The sequence below is a fragment of the Phocoena sinus genome, chromosome X (genome assembly GCF_008692025.1).
Source record: "Phocoena sinus isolate mPhoSin1 chromosome X, mPhoSin1.pri, whole genome shotgun sequence".
Classification (NCBI taxonomy): domain Eukaryota; kingdom Metazoa; phylum Chordata; class Mammalia; order Artiodactyla; family Phocoenidae; genus Phocoena; species Phocoena sinus.
Genome location: NC_045784.1, coordinates 126,646,147 through 126,666,332, shown reverse-complemented (window position 1 = coordinate 126,666,332; position 20,186 = coordinate 126,646,147). Strand labels below are relative to the sequence as shown.

General features: G+C 37.5%; 1 long non-coding RNA gene across 1 annotated transcript in view; it reads right to left on the bottom strand.

Moving 5' to 3' along the window:
- Nucleotides 1–20,186, bottom strand: part of LOC116747334 — a 115,942-nt gene that overhangs the window by 41,603 nt on the left and 54,153 nt on the right. Inside the window, exon 8 of the long non-coding RNA XR_004347989.1 lies at nucleotides 16,496–16,690. This is a non-coding gene — a long non-coding RNA (uncharacterized LOC116747334). The remainder of the gene's footprint in view (nucleotides 1–16,495; nucleotides 16,691–20,186) is intronic.

Sequence of the window (20,186 nt, the reverse complement as noted above, 5' to 3'; positions counted from 1 at the left end):
AGTTTACTTTTGTGCATGGTGTTTAAGAATGTTCTAATTTCATTTTTTACATGTAGCTGTTCAGTTTTCCCAGCACCATTTACTGAAGAGACCATCTTTTCTCCATTGTATATTCTTGCCTCCTTTGTCGTAGATTAATTGACCATAGGTGTGTGTTTATTTCTGGGCTTTCTATGCTGTTCCATTGATCTATATTTCTGTTTTTGTGCCAGTACCACACTGTTTTGATAACTGCAGCTTTGTAGTATAGTCTGAAGTCAGGAAGCCTGATTCCTCCAGCTCCATTTTTCTTTCTCAAGATTGTAAAACTCCAAAAACTCTTATGTCATGCAGAATATTTGAAGTAAAATGCTTAAAAATAAAGTAAGTTTGTTTGCTCTAAACTTGAAATAAGCTAACATTAAACTCCCTTGTCCTATTTTGGTTGAAAAAGTGATAAATGACTTAAACAGTTTTTAAAGGCAATGAATAAGTGAACATGGGAATACTTAGTATTGTAAAGGTGTCAGTGACTCCCAGATTAATGTGTAATTCAATGCTATTCCAATTAAAACTCTAGCGTGGCTTTAAAAAATTTTTTTTGAAATAATTAGATTTGCAGGAGGCTGCAATATAGTTCATAGAGTCCACTGACTGTTTCCCCCAGTTTTCCGCAGTAGTGACACCTTGTATGATTGTAGTAAAATACAGTTAACTAGACCACAGAGCTATTCAGTTGTTACCAGTTTTCATATGTGCTCACATGTGTGAGAGGTTCTATGTAATATAATCACATGTGCAGACTCATGCAATCATATTCATAATTAAGATAAAAGATTGTTGCATCACCACAGAGGTACTCATTGATGCTACTCCTTTATACCCCTCATCCCTGACCCTGTCCCTTGGCAACCACTAATCTATCCTCCATCTGTATATTCTGTCATTTCAAGAAGCTTACATACTTGGAATCATACAGTATTGACCTTCTGAGCTTGGGTTTCTTCACAACCATCAAGTCCTCAGTATCAATCAAGGATTTTGTGTATATCAGTAAATCATTTTTTTTTTATTGCTGAGTAGTATCCCATGGCATGAATGTACCATGGCTTGCTTATTTATCACCCACTGCAGGGCATTTGGGTTGTTTCCAGTTTGGGGTTATTACGAATAAAGCTACTATGAATATTTGTGTACACATTTTTACATGAGCATGAGTTTTCATTTATCTGGGATAAATACTCAAGTACAATTGCCAGGTTATATAGTACTTATATATTTAGTTTTATAAGAAATTGTCATACATTTTTTTCTAGAATGACTATCATTTTACATTCCCACAAGCAATGTACGAGAATTCTAGTTTCTCTATATCCTCATCAGCATTTGGTGTTATCACTATTTTTTATTATAGCCATACTAATAGGTAGGTAGTGATATCTCATTATGGTTTTTTTAATGAGTGACTATATAATATGATATGATATAATATAATGTAATATAACATAATATAATATAGTAGGAACCTGGCATGAGCAAATGGTAAGAGTGTGTTATCTCATTATGGTTTTAATTTGCATTCCCTGATACCTAACGATGTTTAATGTATTTTCATGTGCTTATCTGCCATCTGTGGATCCTCTTCAGTGAAATGTCTCTTCATATATTTTGCCCATTTTCTAATTGGATTATTTGTTTTATTCCTGTTGAATTCTGAGAGGTCTTTATATATCCTAGATTCTAGTCCTCTATTGGATATGTAGTTTGCAAATATTTTCTCCCAGTCTGTAGCTTGTCTTTTGTTTTCTTAGCATTGTTTTTCACAGAGCAAAAGTTTTAAATTTTGTTTTGTTTTAATTTTTTAAGTTTAATTTTGATGGGTTACAATTTATAAATATTTCATTTTATGGGTCATGGTTTGGTATCGAGTCTCAGAATTTTTCACCAAATCCCAGATCTGTACATTTTTTTCCTCTAAAAGTTTAATATTTTACGTTTAAATCTGTGAATCATTTTGATCCAGTTTGCTTTAAAACACATTCTGAATAAAACGGTCAAAAGACAAGAAGAGAAAATTTACTTCTTCACAGGAAGAACCAGAACTACTAAACAAGTATGCGAAATTCAGTCTCACTAGTAACCAAAGAATGCAAAATTGCAACAATAACAAAACATATTTTAAACTAATTAAATTAGTAAAAATTTAAGCAATTTGTGCTGAAGAATTCCCCACACTCTGGGTTTGGTTGATTACATTGTTATGGTGTTTTAAAATGTAGGTTTTATTATTATTCAGGTATAGCTAGGCAAACAGATCAGGAGACAACTGCCATTGAAAAGATAGTTTGTTACTCACAGTTCTCAAGAAGGGGACATGGCACACCACACAGGGCCACACAGGGAACCACCAAGGTCAGCCATCAGGCAAAAGAAGTGAGGGGAAAGTATGGGCAAAAGCCTTTACTGTGGTCTTCCAAGAGATGGATGGGAGAAACAGGTCAAGCAAGAAGGGCAGCTTTAGGATTGGATAGTTTGAGTAATTTTGGCAGGCTCTGGGCTATAGGGGTGGTCCTTAGTTGTCTAGCGCCTGGCTCTGGGATGATTTAGGGCAGAGAGATAGTGTCCTGCACTGTGGAAGCCTGATAAAAGGAGGAGGATGGGGTATGGACTCAAGATTAGTTGGTTTGCATATCAAAGATGTGCTGTAGGTAAGTTGTTTATCCCAGATTAGCTAATTCTGGTAGGGTCAGTCCTGCCCTGGGTCCACAAGGGTCCACAGTATCAAAGCATCATAAATATAGAAAATAAAAAACATGAGATACACATGGTGTTGTGGAGGTGGGAGTTTTGGTAATGGAGTGACTAGTATATGTCTTTGCAGTTACTGCATCATGAGTTTTCCCGAAGACAATAAATACAGAACTGAATATCCTCCCATAGTGGTCCATTTGTAGGATTTACTGATCCCAATGTACCAAAAGACAGTGTTTTTAAAGGAAAAGAAAGCCAACCAACAACAGTAGTTGGGCAGACTACAGGAATCTCAGGCCAAGCATACCAAAGGTGAGCTTTCCTCAATTTCCCAAAAGTCTCCAAAGAACCATCTGCTTCTGGCCCAGTCTCCTGACTAGAGAGATTCTGGATTAAGCCCTGAACTGCATGGTATTGAAGCTCCCACCATCAGACTATCAGATTTAACAATGACCGTCACTTCCCTATATTCTGGCTTTCCAGTTCTTACATATTCTGCTTCTTATGGAAATTACTAGTTGCAGGACACTTGCTACATGCCAGGCAATGAGAGAGGCTGGGTATAAACATCACCTTATTTAAGAGATATTGAGAAACAGACTCAAGCATATATGGAAATTTAGTATGAAACTGGCATCTCAAATCATCAATCTCAGTGATGAAGATGGCATTTCAAGTCACTTTTTAAATAAACGGTGCAGGGACCATTGGAAAACTATAAAATAAGATCCATACCTCACACCATACATGAGAATAAACTAGAAAAAAAAGGGGGGATCTAAATGTAAAAAATGAAACCATACAAGTACTAGAAGAAAACGTGTAAATTCCTCTTTATCTATGATGCAGGGAAAGGTTTTATAACTATGACTAAAAATCCAGTGAAAACAAAAGACTGACAAATTGGACTGCATAAAAGCAAATAATCTTTGCACAACAGAAAGCACTAAAAATCAAGTAAAAGGAAAGTTGATAAACTGGGAGAAAATATTTTTAGCATATATCACAAAAGGCTAGTTTCCTAAAATACAAAAAATATTCAACAATTGAGAGACAAAGGACCAAAAACCTGGCAGGAAAAGGGGGTGTGGCATGAACAGATAATTCACAAATATATATCCCTTAACATATGAAAAGATGTTTCAACTCACTCAAAATTAGAGAAATGCAAATTAAAACAACACCATGGTACCATTTCTCACCTATCAGATTGATGAAAATTTTAAAGTATGAGAACAATTTTATTTGTGAGACTGCAGAGAAACAGGCACTTTCAACCATGGCTGATGGGAATGCACATTGGTACAATTCTTGTGGAGGAGAATTTGCCAATAGCTAACAAACAAAACTAACATGCATCTACCTTTTGACCCAGCAATCCTACTTCTAAGAATTACCCATGAAGCTACACCTCTGACAATACAAAAATACATACATACCAGGTTTTTTATTGCAGCATTGTCTGTTATTTCAAAATGTTGAAAAAACCCTAATGCCCATACATAGAAGAATGTTTGAATAAGCTATGCTATATCCACACAATGGAGTTCCAATGCAACTGTAATAAAAGAATAAGGATTTCTATGAACTGAAATGGAGTGATTTCCAGCATAAGTGAGAAAAAAGCAAATTGTAAAAGAGTTTCTATAGTATGTTATCCTTCATGTAGGAAAGTATGGGATATAAGAAAATTTACAGGTATCTGCTCATTTGTGCAAAAAGAAATACAGAAATGGTAAACCAGAAGTGAATGAGCTTGCTTACCTATGGGGGGTAGGCAGGAACAGGGTGAAAAGAAGGGAGGTGAGAACACTATATATTAGGGTTGATCAAATATGTGAATGTATTTTAGATAATGAGTGTCAGCTTTCTCACTGTTGGAGAGAGGAGTTAAAAATAAGGGAAGGATATTGAACTACATGAGCTGTTTGTATATTTTGGAGATTAATCCCTTGTTGGTTGCTTCGTTTGCAAATATTTTCTCCCATTCTGAGGGTTGTCTTTTCATTTTTTTAATGGTTTCCTTTGCTCTGCAAAAGCTTTTAGGTTTAATTAGGTCCCGTTTGTTTATTTTGATTTTTATTTTCATTACTCTAGGATGTGGGTCAAAAAGGATCTTGCTGTGATTTATGTCATAGAGTGTTCTGCCTATGTTTTCCTCTAAGAGTTTTATAGTGTCTGGCCTTACATTTAGGTCTTTAATCCATTTTGAGTTTATTTTTGTGTATGGTGTTAGGGAGTGTTCTAATTTCATTCTTTTGCATGTAGCTGTCCAGTGTTCCCAGCACCACTTACTGAAGAGACTGTCTTTTCTCCACTGTATATTCTTGCCTCCTCTGTCATAGATTAGGTGACCATAGGTGTGTGAGTTTATCTCTGGGCTTTCTATCCTGTTCTGCTGATCTGTATTTCTGTTTTTGTGCCAGTACCATATTGTCTTGATTACTGTAGCTTTCTACTATAAATAACCCAATGAAAAAGTGGGTGGATGACCTAAATAGACATTTCTCCAAAGAAGACATACAGTTGGCCAAAAAACACATGAAAAGATGTTCAACATCACTAATTATTAGAGAAATGAAAATCAAAACTACAATGAGGTATCACCTCACACCGGTCAGAATGGCTATTATCAAAAAATCTATAAACAATAAATGCTCGAGAGGATGTGGAGGAAAGAGAACCTTCCTACACTGTCGGTGGGAATGTAAATTGGTGCAGTCACAACGGAGAACAGTATGGAGGTTCCTCAAAAAACTAAAAATAGAACTACCATATGACCCAGCAATCCCACTCCTGGGCATATACCCTGAGAAAACCATAATTCACAAAGATCCATGCACCCCAATGTTGATTGCAGCACTATTCACAATAGCCAGGTCATGGAAGCAACCTAAATGTCCATTGACAGAGGAATGCTTAAAGAAGATGTGGTATGTATATACAATGGAATACTACTCAGCCATAAAAAGGAATGAAATAGTGCCATTTGCAGAGACGTGGATGGACCTAGAGACTGTCATACAGAGTGAAGTAACTCAGAAAGAGAAAAATAAATATTGTATAATATGGCTTGTATGTGGAATCTAGAAAAATGGTACAGATGAACTTATTTGCAAAGTAGAAATAGAGACACAGATGTAGAGAACAAATGTATGGATACCAAGGGGGAAGGGTGGGGTGGGATGAATTGGGAGATTGGGATTGATATATATACACTACTATGTATAAAATAGATAACTAATGAGAACCTACTGTATAGCACAGGGAACTCTACTCAGTACTCTGTGGTGACCTATATGGGAAAAGAATCTAAAAAAGAGGGGATATATGTATACGTATAACTGATTCACTTTGCTGTACAGCAGAAACTAACACAACATTGTAAAGCAACTATACTCCAATAAAAATTTTTTAAAAAATAAGGGAAGGAGGGAGGTTAGGATGAGCCCTGTGCTGTTAGGTTGGAATTAGAGATATCAGTGTGAACTCATGGTGTTTAAGAAAGAGGAGAGATGCAAAAATTAGTGGGCAAAAGCATAATGATAAATAGGATATCTTCATAGTCTCAAAGTATCTCTCCACAAGATTCTTATTAGTTACAAAGGGAAAAACAGTAACTTTAGGGTGGAGAAACCAGCAGACACCCCATTAACCAAATGATCAAAGTTAATATCACCAATACCATAGATATCATGAACCTCCAGATACAATGCACTGAGAAGCGCACACATACTTCTGTGGTATTCTGGCCAGAAAAGCATAAACTCAATATAATCATAAGATAACATCAGACAAACCCAAACTGAAGAACAATCTATGAAATAAGTGATGAGTACTTTTCAAAAGTGTCAAGGGCATGAAAGACAAAGAAAGACTGAGGAACTCTTCCCAGATTAGAGTGGGATCATGGATTAGATCCCCAAACAGAAAAAGGACTGGTGAAATTTGAATAAGGTCTGTAAGTTAGTTAATAATATTTTATTAATGTTAATTTCTTGGTTTTGAAGTTTTACTGTGATTATATAAGGTGTTAACATATGGTGAAGCTGGATGAAGTGAACTCTATGTACTATTTTTGGAAGTTTTTGGAAGTCTAAAATTATTTCAAAATAAAATCTTTTTTTAAGTTTCTGCCTGAACCAGCACCAAATTCATTAAGGGTTCCTCAGGTTATCTTTCATGTGGAAGGTCAAGAATTGGACTGCAGCTTGGAAGGTCTAAAGACCTCAAGACCTTGCTCCTTTAGGATCCCAAAGCAAGGTGGGTAAAAGAGGTAACTGATAACCAAGTGAGGGCAGGAGGCCCTTCTAGTTTCTGGATGAGAGTGAAAAGGAAGATTATATCCATGGGCAATTAATGAATCCTCTTTTTATGACTGAGGATAAATTACATAAAACATCCAAACTAATCTTAAGAATTAATTTATAAAAGATAAGAGGGGCTTCAGTTATCCAATGTAACACAATTGGAACTGAAACTTAAGCACTCCAAGGAATTCCTTGGTGGTCCAGTGGTTAGGACTCCACGCTTTCACTGTCAAGGGCCCAGGTTTGATCCCTGGTCGGGGAACTAAGATCCCACAAGCCACGTGGTGCAGCCAAAAAAACAAAAAAGAAATGAAATTTAAGCAGTCCAATTTTCCAGTTAGACAAGGAAGTTCAGATTCTGACCCTCCTTTCTCAGCAATAAGACTATATACAGTGGCAAAAATTTGGGCAGAACGAAAAGGACCAAAAATAAAAATTTTTTAAAAAGGAAATTCTACACAAGAGCCCTAAGAGGAACAGAGAGGTTCCTCTCCTACTTAGCCCATTCCCCTCCCAGGAAGGGAAAGAACAAATGAGGAAAGAAGTGAGGTTTTGAAGCTGTTTATTGGTCTCTTATCTGTTGACCCCTTACTGACCATTTCTTGTTACCGACAAATCCCTCTCCCTTTAACTTTACAATCTGCCATCTTAAGTTCAGCGTCCTTCACTTAACATCTAAAGCTCTCCGCAGCATGGCCCTAACCTTTCTCTCCAGTCACATGTTCATTTCTGAGGCATAGAGCTTAGTGGTAAAGTGATGGATGCTAACTAAACTTATTCTGGTAATCATTTTGCAGTATATACATATATTGAATCACCATGTTGTACACCTTAAATCAATACAATATTATATACCAATTATATCTCAATAAAACTTGAAAAAGGAAGGAAGGAAGGAAAGGAGGGAGGGAGGGAGGAAAGGAAAAAAGAACTTAGGCTTTGGAGCCCAACAGACCTGGTCTGAATTCCTGTTCTGCCATCTCTTAGCTGGTGACCAAGTTACTTAATTGCTGTGAGAGCCTTAGTCTCCTGATTTGTACAGTAGGGATGATACTGTCTGTAACTAATGTGATTGCCGTGAGTGGCAATTAAACAAGACAATGCATGCAAAGCACTTAACGTTACGCATGGCACAAAGTAATGACTCAATACATGGAGACTACTACAAGTCCTAAATGGATCCTATGATTCTCACCTTGTTACTTTTACTCAAGCTGTTCTTGCCTCCTGGAATGCCTCCGCCTGTAGAAATTCTATCTGTTCTTTAAGGCCAGTCCCCAAAGCCACCTTCTCAGGAAGTCTTTCCTTTTGTTCCACTAGGACATATTCTATCCCTGCTCTGAATGTCCAGTTCATTTGCACTCCTCTGCTGGCACCTCCTTCACACTGATAAGTGTACCTGGGCACTGCTCAAGCCTGAGCCTGAACTGAGCAGGTGCTCCATGACTAATTACTGAATTAAATCCACGTAATGCCCAAATGTTACATGATTTTCTAGAATTTTTAGTAAGAATTCCAAGTATCTGAGCAATCTCGATTAATTCCAGGTGCCAAGTTTCTGCTAACAACCTCAACTCAACATGACCAATAACTGAATCAGGGGTAAGAAAGCACAGAGCAGAGGATGGTGGGGAGGAACTCTGTTGACATTTGCTGCCTATGACAATGTTGGCCTCCAAGATGTGCATGTGTCATATATGTGTTTTGGGGGCCTGCTACTGTCATTTTCTGTCTGTCCAGATCCCTTTCTTTGGGGTTTGTTAACTATGGAGAGCTTGAAAAACAGTTCACAAGCAAACATATGCAAATGCTTTTTAGGTAGATGGGAAAGATGACATTTGCCTGTTGGAAGGAATAAAGGAATAACTCTGATGCCCCTCTCAGCCCTGGTATCTCTTGCTCTGCCTGCCTCGAAACACCAGCAATTAATGCCAAGGAAAAGAAAAGTGTGAAAAACATTCACCCAACTCTTCCCTGAGAGTTAAAGGTATCTGAGTCAATGCTGAGTTCTTAGGGTTTGGATGCCGACAGGTGTGCATTACCCATATGGCCTCAGTGGGCACTCGTCATACAGTCACAGATGAGCAAAAAGAACTGCCTCCCTGAAGAGGGAGGAAGAGAGATCTCCACCAGCTCTGTGGAGATGCACTGACAGATTCCAGACCAAACAAAGCTTTGTGGGTTATTTTCCCTTCTTACTCCTGACTTGGGAATGTTTACTGGCGTGCGAGTATATCACTCTCCATCGTTAATGACTCAGAGGGAGTTTGAGGGCCACGGAAAACCAAGTAAGTGGTCAATTCAAGTGGAGTTAAAGTAAGCAGGTTGCCTTTAATATTATGTTAGTGAAATTAATAATGCTCAATTATCTTTGAGTCTTTCACAGTCAGACTTAACACGGGAAACATGGTCCACAGCAGCGCAATATATTGACACACATTAGGATGTCACAAAAATGGGACAGAACAGCTATTCTCTTGAATAGAAACAACCCTAGCTTCATGTTCCAGCCTCAAAATTCTCTCCCTCCCTCTCTTCTCCCTTCCTTCCTGGCATAGACATTTAATGAATACCTACCATATACAGAGCCCTGTGACAAGTACTACTGGAAATACAGAAATGAATAATGTTGTGTCCTCGGTAATTTGCAAGTTTAACAGGGAAGAAAAGACTGTAACAAAAGCAGAAATGAGCCGCTTGAGGATCCTACAAAATAGCCCACAAACCTCAGACACTGGCTCCCTCCAAATAAACTCAATCCTGGAGATGTGACCAAAGTAAGAGGAGTGTTGATAGATCTGAGAAATTACAGGGAACTTTGTGAGAGGGTTCTGGGGAAGTCTGCCCATTTATATTTATTATAGGTACTGTCTTATTGGACTTATTTCAAAGAGAGTCTTTGTGGGGTAAACTTTCTGAGGCCCTGAATGCCTGACAATATTTCATTCTTACATTTAAATAATATTTAGCTGGGTATAAAATTCTAGGTTCCAAGTTCTTTCCCCTCAATACTTTGAAAATTAACACTCCCCTGTCTTCTTGTATTTTGAGTACTGAGACATCAGTATGATTTTGTTCCTTTGTAGATGATCTGCTTTTTCTTGCTAGGAAGTCTTCTCTTTGTCTTTTTTTTTTTTTAATAAATTTACTTATTTATTTATTTTTGGCTGTGTTGGGTCTTTGTTGCTATGTGCAGGCTTTCTCTAGTTGCGGTGTGCGGGCTTATTGCGGTGGCTTCTCTTGTTGCGGAGCACGGGCTCTAGGCACACAGGCTTCAGTAGTTGTGGTACGTGGGCTCAGCAGTTGTGGTTCATGGGCTCTAGAGCGCAGGCTCAGTAGTTGTGGCGCTCGGGCTTAGTTGCTCTGCAGCATGTGGGATCTTCCTAGACCAGGGATTGAACCCATGTCCCCTGCACTGGCAGGCAGATTCTCAACCACTGCACCACCAGGGAAGTCCCTTCTCTCTGTCTTTGATATTTAAAAAAATTTACTAGTATGTATCTAGATATAGGTTTACCTTATATATCCTGTTTAGCAACTCTGAATCTTTTCAAACTGAAGTCATCCATATTCCACTAAGACTGGGGAATTCTTGGTCTTTATTTCTTCAAATGCTTAACTCCTCTCCAGTTCTTTTTTCTCTCATTCTTGGGTTCTTATTAAACTGACGTGACACTTCTCTTTCCATCTTCTACATCTTCCGTGTTTCTGAAGGATTTTTTTTTCGTATTTTTCAACTATTATTTTAGCTCATTAATGTCTTCTTCATTTGTACCCATCTTGTTATTAACCTCCCCCCACCATCAAGTTCTTTATTTCAACTCATATTTTTCATAGCTGATATTTCTAGATGATTCTTCTTTGTAACTGTTTATTTTTGCTTCATGTTACCAATACGCTCCCTTAGCTCTTCAATGATATACTAGTTTGTTTTCAATTATTGTTTTGACTAGTTTATTAAGTTTGCTTTGTCTGATAAGGTCTGTTAAGTTTGTTGTCTTTCTTTTGGAATAGTTGCACTCATAAGTTATGTTATTTAAGAGGATCAATGTTCAGTAACTCCTAAGGTTACCACAGCAGTTTTTTTTTTTTTTTTTGATTGGGCAGACCACCTTTGTTATAAGTTTCAATCAGATTTCTCAGATTAATGTTAGTGACTCCACTCTCATTCTGTTAGGTTTAGGTTATACATTCATCCTTCCAGGGGTTTATTCACCCATCCAAAGAAACAAACTCTTCCACATCATGCTTAATACATTAAGGTTTCTGAGAAAATTCAGTAGAGGCAGAATTCACCTGAGGGGCTCTGCTTTTCACCTATGATAACCACTGACAGAAGTTTGGACTCTCTTTGGGCATGGCTGCACTAAATTTAAAAAGTGGGGTGAAAATAGCACTTTCCTGGGAATTAGTAGACCTAAGCTCCAACCACAATTCTGTCACATAATAGCTGTGTGATCTTGGACACATCACCTAACTCTCTAGGCTTCAATTTCTTCATTTGTAGAATTAGGGTTGAACTGCATCATCTCTAAGGTCCCTTCAAGCTGTACAAGTCTATCATTCAGTCTCATACGGATATACCATTCCAAAGAAACATCAGTATTTTATGTAGAGGAATCTACTGCTTTAGAAAAAAAAAGTGCATAAATTTACTTTTGTAAACAGACAACCAAAAAACAGTTCTTTTTATTCCAAACTATAGATCCAACTCTCCACACCCACCTTGTGCCCTTAAATCTGTGTTTGGAAATGTTTGAATCATGTAAATATGAGAATTAGAAACACTATAATAATCAGTTGTGAAGCTATTTAAAAGAATTTTTTTATACAATTTTACAGGTTACTTTCCACTTACAGTTATTACAAAATATTGGCTATATTCCCCATGGTGTACAATACATCCTTGAGCCCATCTTACACCTAATAGTTTGTACCTCTCACTCCCCCATCCATTGCCTGTCTCCCCTCCCCACTGGTAACTACTCGTTTGCTCTCTATATCTGTGACTCTGCTTCATTTTTGTTATATTCACTAGTTTGTTGTATTTTTTAGATTCCACATATAAGAGATACCATACAGTATTTGTCTTTCTCTAACTTATTTCACTTACCGTAATACCCTCCAAGTCCATCCATGTTGTTGCAAATGGCAAAATTCCACTCTTTTTACGGCTGAGTAATATTCCATTGTACATATGTGCCACATCGTCTTTATTCATTCATCTGTTGATGGACACTTAGGTTGCTTCCATGTCCTGGCTATTGTAAATAATACTGCTATATGCAGATGGCCAACAGGCACATAAAAAGATGCTCAACATCGCTAATCATCAGGGAAATGCAAATCAAAACCATGATGAGATACCACCTCACACCTGTCAGAATGGCTATTATCAAAAAGAACACAAATAACAAATGTTGGTGAGGATACGGAGAAAAGGGAACCCTTGTACACTGTTGGTGGGACTGTAAATTGGTGCAGCCACTGTGGAGAACAGTATGGAAGTTTCTCCAAAAAACTGGAGTTACCATATGACTCAGCAATTCCACTCCTGGGTATTTATTCGAACAAAACAAAAACACTAATTTGAAAAGAGACATGCACACCAATAAATTTACTTTTATGTGTAGACCATGCAACTTCCTATAGAATAATTGAGAAAAGAGGAAAGTCTAGAGTCCAATTTGCAAGTTACTCTGCAATAAAGCTCAGTTTCTAACCATTTCCTTTATTAATCTTACTCCTAGCTATAGACTACCTCAGGGCATTTTCACAGCGTTCACCAATCTGTTCCCATTTAGTTTTAGCTGCTAAATCTATAGACTCCAAGTGCTAAATACTAGATTAATAGGTCCTTACTAAGAGTTCCAATAGCTCAGCTAGCTCTTGTGCTCCCAGCTTAATCTCTCTTGTCTTCCCCAGTAATCAGCCTTTGCATAGTTCCCAAGTCTCAGCCCCTTTCTCCAGTTTCCATTATTTTTCTCTCCTTGAATCAGAGTTTGTGAGCTGCTTTTTATGCTAGAGGCACATGATGTCATTGTGTCTACCCCCAGCTGTTCTTAATTTTCTCTCAGCTCAGCTCTCTTGGAGGACTCTCAGCAGGCCCAAAGACACAAGCCTCCCTTCTAGGGTGCAGATGAAAAGCTGGGGTGGAGGCGGGGAAAGGGCAATTCACCAACCCATAATGACTAATCCTAGCAAAATAAAGGGCAGGGCCCTTTTAAGAAACAGAGCACTCCAGGAGAGGGCGGAGCCAACTGAATAAGCCCCAGACTCCGATGAGACAAGCGTGCTCCTGGAAGCTGTCATAGCAACAGGAGTTCGCTATCCAAGATGTCGACCATCTCTCTACCTTAGGCAGTTCTCTAAGACCTGAGAATCATGCTCTGAGCGCTGTCTTGAATTACCTGGCTCTAACTACCCACAGTGTCAGCCTCCTGCCTCCCACCAAGGACTGGCCTTCTCTGTTTAGAGAGTTAAAATGGATTGTGGGGAACTCTAGACAAATTTAGCTCTCTCCTCCACAGATGCCCAGTGTTTTGTGGTGGTGTAGAAAATGCCCCGATATACCAATTCACATGACTCATAATTCTTATTGAATTTATGTTCCAGTATCCATAAGCGCTGCTTGGAAAATGATGATGTAATGATGCTTTACACAAAGGAATGAATCTCTGAGGTGGAAATTCTTACTATACAATGGCGCCTGGCTAGAGCAGATGGGATAGTACCCATACTAGTAACTTTGAAATGAGTTTCCCACTGGGATAGTGGTAGAAATATTTTTCCCTCATTCTACTTAGACCAGCAGCCAGTTGAGAACAAATCCCTCCAGAGCAGGGCAATTTTGATGGAGGAGAGTAGGAGAACACAGCGGAAACCCATGAGGCAGGACCTAATGGATGAGATAGCAGCAGTTCTCAGCCCTGACTACACAGTAGAATCTCTGGGGGGGAGGGGGGGTGTTAGCTTTTAAGTTTATCTTGAAATAATTTTAAAATTACAGAAAAGTTGTAAAAACAGCACAGACAGCTGCCACACACATTTCATTTAGCATTTCTCACATCAAAATTTTACATAACCATAGTGCAGTTATCAAAACTAAGAAATTAACCTAGGTACAATACTATTAACTAAACTATAGATTTTATTTGGATTTCACTAGTTTTTCCAGTAATGTCCACTTTCTGTTCCAGGATCAAATTCAGGATACCATGTTGCATTTAGTTGTCATATCTCTTTAGTTTCCTCCTATGTATGACATTTTATCAGTCCTTCCACATCTTTCATGATCTTGAAGAGCACTGAGCAGTGATGTTGTATAATGTGCCTCACAAATCTTTCCACTAATGTCCTTTTTCTGTTCCAGGATTGAATCCAGAATATTATGCTGCATTTAGTCATCCTATCTTCCTAGTTGCCTCGAATTTATGGCAATTTCTTAATGCTTCTTTGTGTTTCACGACCTTGACAATTTTAAAGATCGTCACGTACTTTGTAGAATGTCCCCCAGTTCGGGTTTGTCTGATGTTTTCTCATGATTAAATTGGGATTATGTATCTTGGGAAAGGATAGCACAGAAGTAAAGTACCTTTCTCATCACATAGTACCAGGAAGTACATGGTATCAATATGACATACTGGTGATGTCAGCCTTGATGACTTGGTTAAGGAGATTTCTTCCAGTTTTCTCCACTGTAAAGCTACTATTTTAAAAAACTATTATGTTGATATAGTTGTAGATTCACATGAAGTTGAAAAGGTGATACAGAGAAGTTCTGTGTACCCTTTACCCAGTTTCCCTCAATGGTACATGTGTATATTCTTGTAAATACCACTACAATCAGAACAATTTCTACAATCAGAAACAGAACAATTCTATTACCACAAAGATCTTCCTCATGCTACCTCTTCATAGTCACAACCTTCCTCCCAACATACCTAACCCGTGGACACCACACATCTGTTCTCCAGTTTTTAAATTTTATCATTTTAGAGAATGTTATATAAATGTAATCAATCAGTCTGTGACCTTTTGAGACTGACTTTTTCTACTCAGCATAATGCCCATGATATCCATCCAAGTTGTTGTGTGTATCTGAAGTTTACTCTTTTTATTGCTGAGTAGTATTCCATGGAATGGATGTACCATAGTTTGTTTAACCACTCACATATTGAGGGACATTTGGGTTATTTTCACCTTTTCATTATTGCAAATAGCTCTGCTATGAACATTCATGTACAGGTTTTTGTATGAATGGAAGTTTTCATTTCTCTGGGATACATGACCAGGAGTGCGACTGCTGAGTTGTACGGTAAGTTTATGCTCAGTCTTGTAAGAAACCACTAAACTATTTCCCAGAGTGGCTGTATTATTTTTACTTTCCCACCAGCAGTGTATAAGAGATCTAGTTTCTTCATATCCTCACCAGCATTTGGTATTATCGCTATTTTAATTTTAGCTGTTTGAATAGACATATAGTGATATCAAATAATGGTATTAATTTGCATTTCTGTAATGGCTACTGATGTTAAACATCTTTTCAAGTGTCTATCTGTCATCTACATATCTTCCTCAGTTAAATGCCCATTGCCATTTTTTGCTTATTTTCTAATTGGATTATTCTTGATTCTGTTTAGTTTTGAGAGTTCTTTATTTTTTGTCGAATATATGGCTTACTGATATTCTGTCCCAGTCTATAGCTTGTATTTTCATCCTCTTTAAGAGGGTCTTTCACAGAGCAAAAGTGTTTAACTTTGGTGAGTTCCAATTTACCTTTTTTTTTTCTTTATATGGATCATGCTTTTGGTGTCAAGTCTAAGAACTCTTTGCCTGGCCCTAGATCCAAAAGATTTTCTCCTATGTCTGTTTTCTGAAAGATTTATAGTTTACATTTTGCAAACTTACATGGTCCATTTTTGGATAGTGTCTGCATAAGGTGCGAAGTTTAGGTTAAGGTTCTTTTTTTTTTTTGCCTACGGATGTTCAGTTGCTCCCATACCATTTATTTAAAAGGCTATCCTTCCTCCATTGACTTGTTTTTGCAACTCTGTCAAAAATCAGTTGAACATATTTGTGTGGGTTTATTTCTGGGTTCTCTTTTCTGTTCCACTGATGTGTGTGTTTATCCCTCTGCGAAACCCCACTGTCTTGATTAATGTAACCATATAATGTCTTGAAACCAGGTAGACTGATTCCTTCCACTTCCTTCTTCTTTTTCAAAATTGTTTAGCTATTCTAGGACCTGTGCCTTTTCATATACATTTTGAAATAGTCTTCTGAAAAGAACTTGGAAGTGATCACTCCCATCCTTTCAAGAAAACTGGGCAAACCAAAAAAAAATCAATGACTTTTCTTGGACCCATCAGAGAACCAAGGTTGCAGGGCAAACCACCACCCCAAAATCTAAAGATTTAGGAACATCCAGAGAGATACAGCTGTAATTTACTTACCTAGAAAAGAAGGCTCTGGAATATAAACTGGTAGGAACACCAAAACTGGTAATTTTGACAAATTGCTGGAGGAAGAATGTGGACTACTGTAAGAGTGAGAAACTTCTGAGGACTGAAGGCACAGGGGCACCCCCCAATTTCAGGAAATCCACCAAATTCTCACAATAAAGATGTGAATAAGATCCTCTCGTGAATCTGGCAGGGGGAGGGAAAGAAAAATCATTGTGAAGTATACCTAGAGCCTTCTCCATAACTCTACAAGGAAAAAGACTTTGCCACACCTTATCCTAACTGGGGAACGGCATTCCTCCCACTCCAGCCTCCCTCTAGCCAACTTTAGAAAACCACACACAAAGACAACATCTTTAAGGAAGACAGAGTAGGAGGAACACCTTACAAGGGAACAAGCATAAGAATTATATCAGACTTCTTGTCAGAAACCATGCAAACAAGAAGAGACTGGAATGAAATATTTAAAGTGTTGAAAGAATAAAAACACCAATCCAGATTCTATATCTGGCAAAATTATCCTATAGAAATGAAACGAAGTCTTTCTCAGTAAAAAACAAAAATGGAGGGAAATAAAAGAAGACTTGTCCTGTACAAAAAGTTAAAAGAAGTTCTTCAGGGGGAAGGAAAATGATGATAGAGGTCAGAAACTTGGATCTTCATAAAGAAAGGAAGAGTGTCAGAGAAGGAATAAATGAAGGTACGGTAAAATCTTTTATTTTTCTGATTCTTAATTGGTTTAAAGTAAAAATAGTAACAATATACTGATTGATTATAGCATATGAATAAGTGAAGTAAATTACAATAATGTCACAAGAGATGGAAAGGAAGATTTAATAATACTCTGTTATAAGGTACCTGCACTACATTTAAAGTGTTATTTGACAGGGATTGCATTGAATCTGTAGATTGCTTTGGGTAGTAGAGTCATTTTTGCAATGTTGATTCTTCCAATCCAAGAACATGGTATCTCTCTCCATCTATTTGTATCATCTTTAATTTCTTTCATCAGTGTCTTATAATTTTCTGCATACAGGTCTTTTGTCTCCTTAGGTAGGTTTATTCCTAGATATTTTATTCTTTTTGTTGCAATGGTAAATGGGAGTGTTTTCTTGATTTCACTTTCAGATTTTTCATCATTAGTGTATAGGAATGCAAGAGATTTCTGTGCATTAATTTTGTATCCTGCTACTTTACCAAATTCATTGATTAGCTCTAGTAGTTTTCTGGTAGCATCTTTAGAATTCTCTATGTATAGTATCGTGTCATCTGCAAACAGTGACAGCTTTACTTCTTTTCCAATTTGGATTCCTTTTATTTCCTTTTCTTCTCTGATTGCTGTGGCTAAAACTTCCAAAACTATGTTGAATAAGAGTGGTGAGAGTGGGCAACCTTGTCTTGTTCCTGATCTTAGTGGAAATGCTTTCAGTTTTTCACCGTTGAGGACAATGTTGGCTGTGGGTTTGTCATATATGGCCTTTATTATGTTGAGGAAAGTTCCCTCTGTGCCTACTTTCTGCAGGGTTTTTATCATAAATGGGTGTTGCATTTTGTCGAAAGCTTTCTCTGCATCTATTGAGATGATCATATGGTTTTTCTCCTTCAATTTGTTAATATGGTGTATCACATTGATTGATTTGCATATATTGAAGAATCCTTGCATTCCCGGAATAAACCCCACTTGATCATGGTGTATGATCCTTTTAATGTGCTGTTGGATTCTGTTTGCTAGCATTTTGTTGAGGATTTTTGCATCTGTGTTCATCAGTGATATTGGCCTGTAGTTTTCCTTCTTTGTGACATCTTTGTCTGGTTTTGGTCCAGTATCAGGGTGATGGTGGCCTCATAGAATGAGTTTGGGAGTGTCCCTCCCTCTGCTATATTTTGGTAGAGTTTGAGAAGGATAGGTGTTAGCTCTTCTCTAAATGTTTGATAGAATTCACCTGTGAAGCCATCTGGTCCTGGGCTTTTGTTTGTTGGAAGATTTTTAATCACAGTTTTAATTTCAGTGCTTGTGATTGGTCTGTTCATATTTTCTATTTCTTCCTGATTCAGTCTTGGCAGGTTGTGCATTTCTAAGAATTTGTCCATTTCTTCCAGGTTGTCCATTTTATTGGCATAGAGTTGCTTATAGTCATGTCTCATGATCTTTTGTATTTCTGCAGTGTCAGTTGTTACTTCTCCTTTCTCATTTCTAATTCTATTGATTTGAGTCTTCTCCCTTTTTTTCTTGATGAGTCTGGCTAATGGTTTATCAATTTTGTTTATCCTTTCAAAGAACCAGCTTTTAGTTTTATTGATCTTTGCTATCGTTTCCTTCATTTCTTTTTCATTTATTTCTGATCTGATTTTTATGATTTCTTTCCTTCTGCTAACTTTGGGGTTTTTTGTTCTTCTTTCTCTAATTGCTTTAGGTGCAAGGTTAGGTTGTTTATTCGAGATGTTTCCTGTTTCTTAAGGTAGGATTGTATTGCTATAAACTTCCCTCTTAGAACTGCTTTTGCTGCATCCCATAGGTTTTGGGTCGTCGTGTCTCCAGTGTCATTTGTTTCTAGGTATTTTTTTATTTCCTCTTTGATTTCTTCAGTGATCACTTCGTTATCAAGTAGTGTATTGTTTAGCCTCCATGTGTTTGTATGTTTTACAGATCTTTTCCTGTAATTGATATCTAGTCTCATACCATTGTGGTCGGAAACGATACTTGATACAATTTCAATTTTCTTAAATTTACCAAGGCTTGATTTGTGACCCAAGATATGATCTATCCTGGAGAATGTTCCATGAGGACTTGAGAGAAATGTGTATTCTGTTGTTTTTGGATGGAATGTCCTATAAATATCAATTAAGTCCCTCTTGTTTAATGTATCATTTAAAGCTTGTGTTTCCTTATTTATTTTCATTTTGGATGATCTGTCCATGGGTGAAAGTGGGGTGTTAAAGTCCCCTACTATGAATGTGTTACTGTCGATTTCCCCTTTTATAGCTGTTAGTATTTGCCTTAAGTATTGAGGTGCTCCTATGTTGGGTACATAAATATTTACAATTGTTATATCTTCTTCTTGGATCGATCCCTTGATCATTATGTAGTGTCCTTCTTTGTCTCTTCTAATAGTCTTTATTTTAAAGTCTATTTTGTCTGATATGAGAATTGCTACTCCAGCTTTCTTTTGGTTTCCATTTGCATGGACGGGGAGGGGGAAGGGTAAGCTGGGACAAAGCGAGAGAGTGGCATGGACATATATACACTACCAAACGTAAAATAGATAGCTAGTGGGAAGCAGCCGCATAGCACAGGGAGATCAGCTCGGTGCCTTGTGACCACCTAGAGGGGTGGGATAGGGAGGGTGGGAGGGAGGGAGATACAAGAGTGAAGAGATATGGGAACATATGTATATGCATAACTGATTCACTTTGTTATAAAGCAGAAACTAACACAGCACTGTAAAGCAATTATACTCCAATAAAGATGTAAAATAAAATAAAATAAAATAAAGTGTTATTTGAAGATGAACTCAGTTAAAAATGTATATTGCAAACTCTAGCACAACCACTAAAAAGTTTTAAAGAAGTATAATTGACATTCTAAGAGAGGAGATGAAATGGAATCACAGAAAATCTCAGTTAAAACCAGAGAAGGCGGGAAAAAGAGCAAGGGAGTAATTTTCTTTGCTCTGAAGTCTAC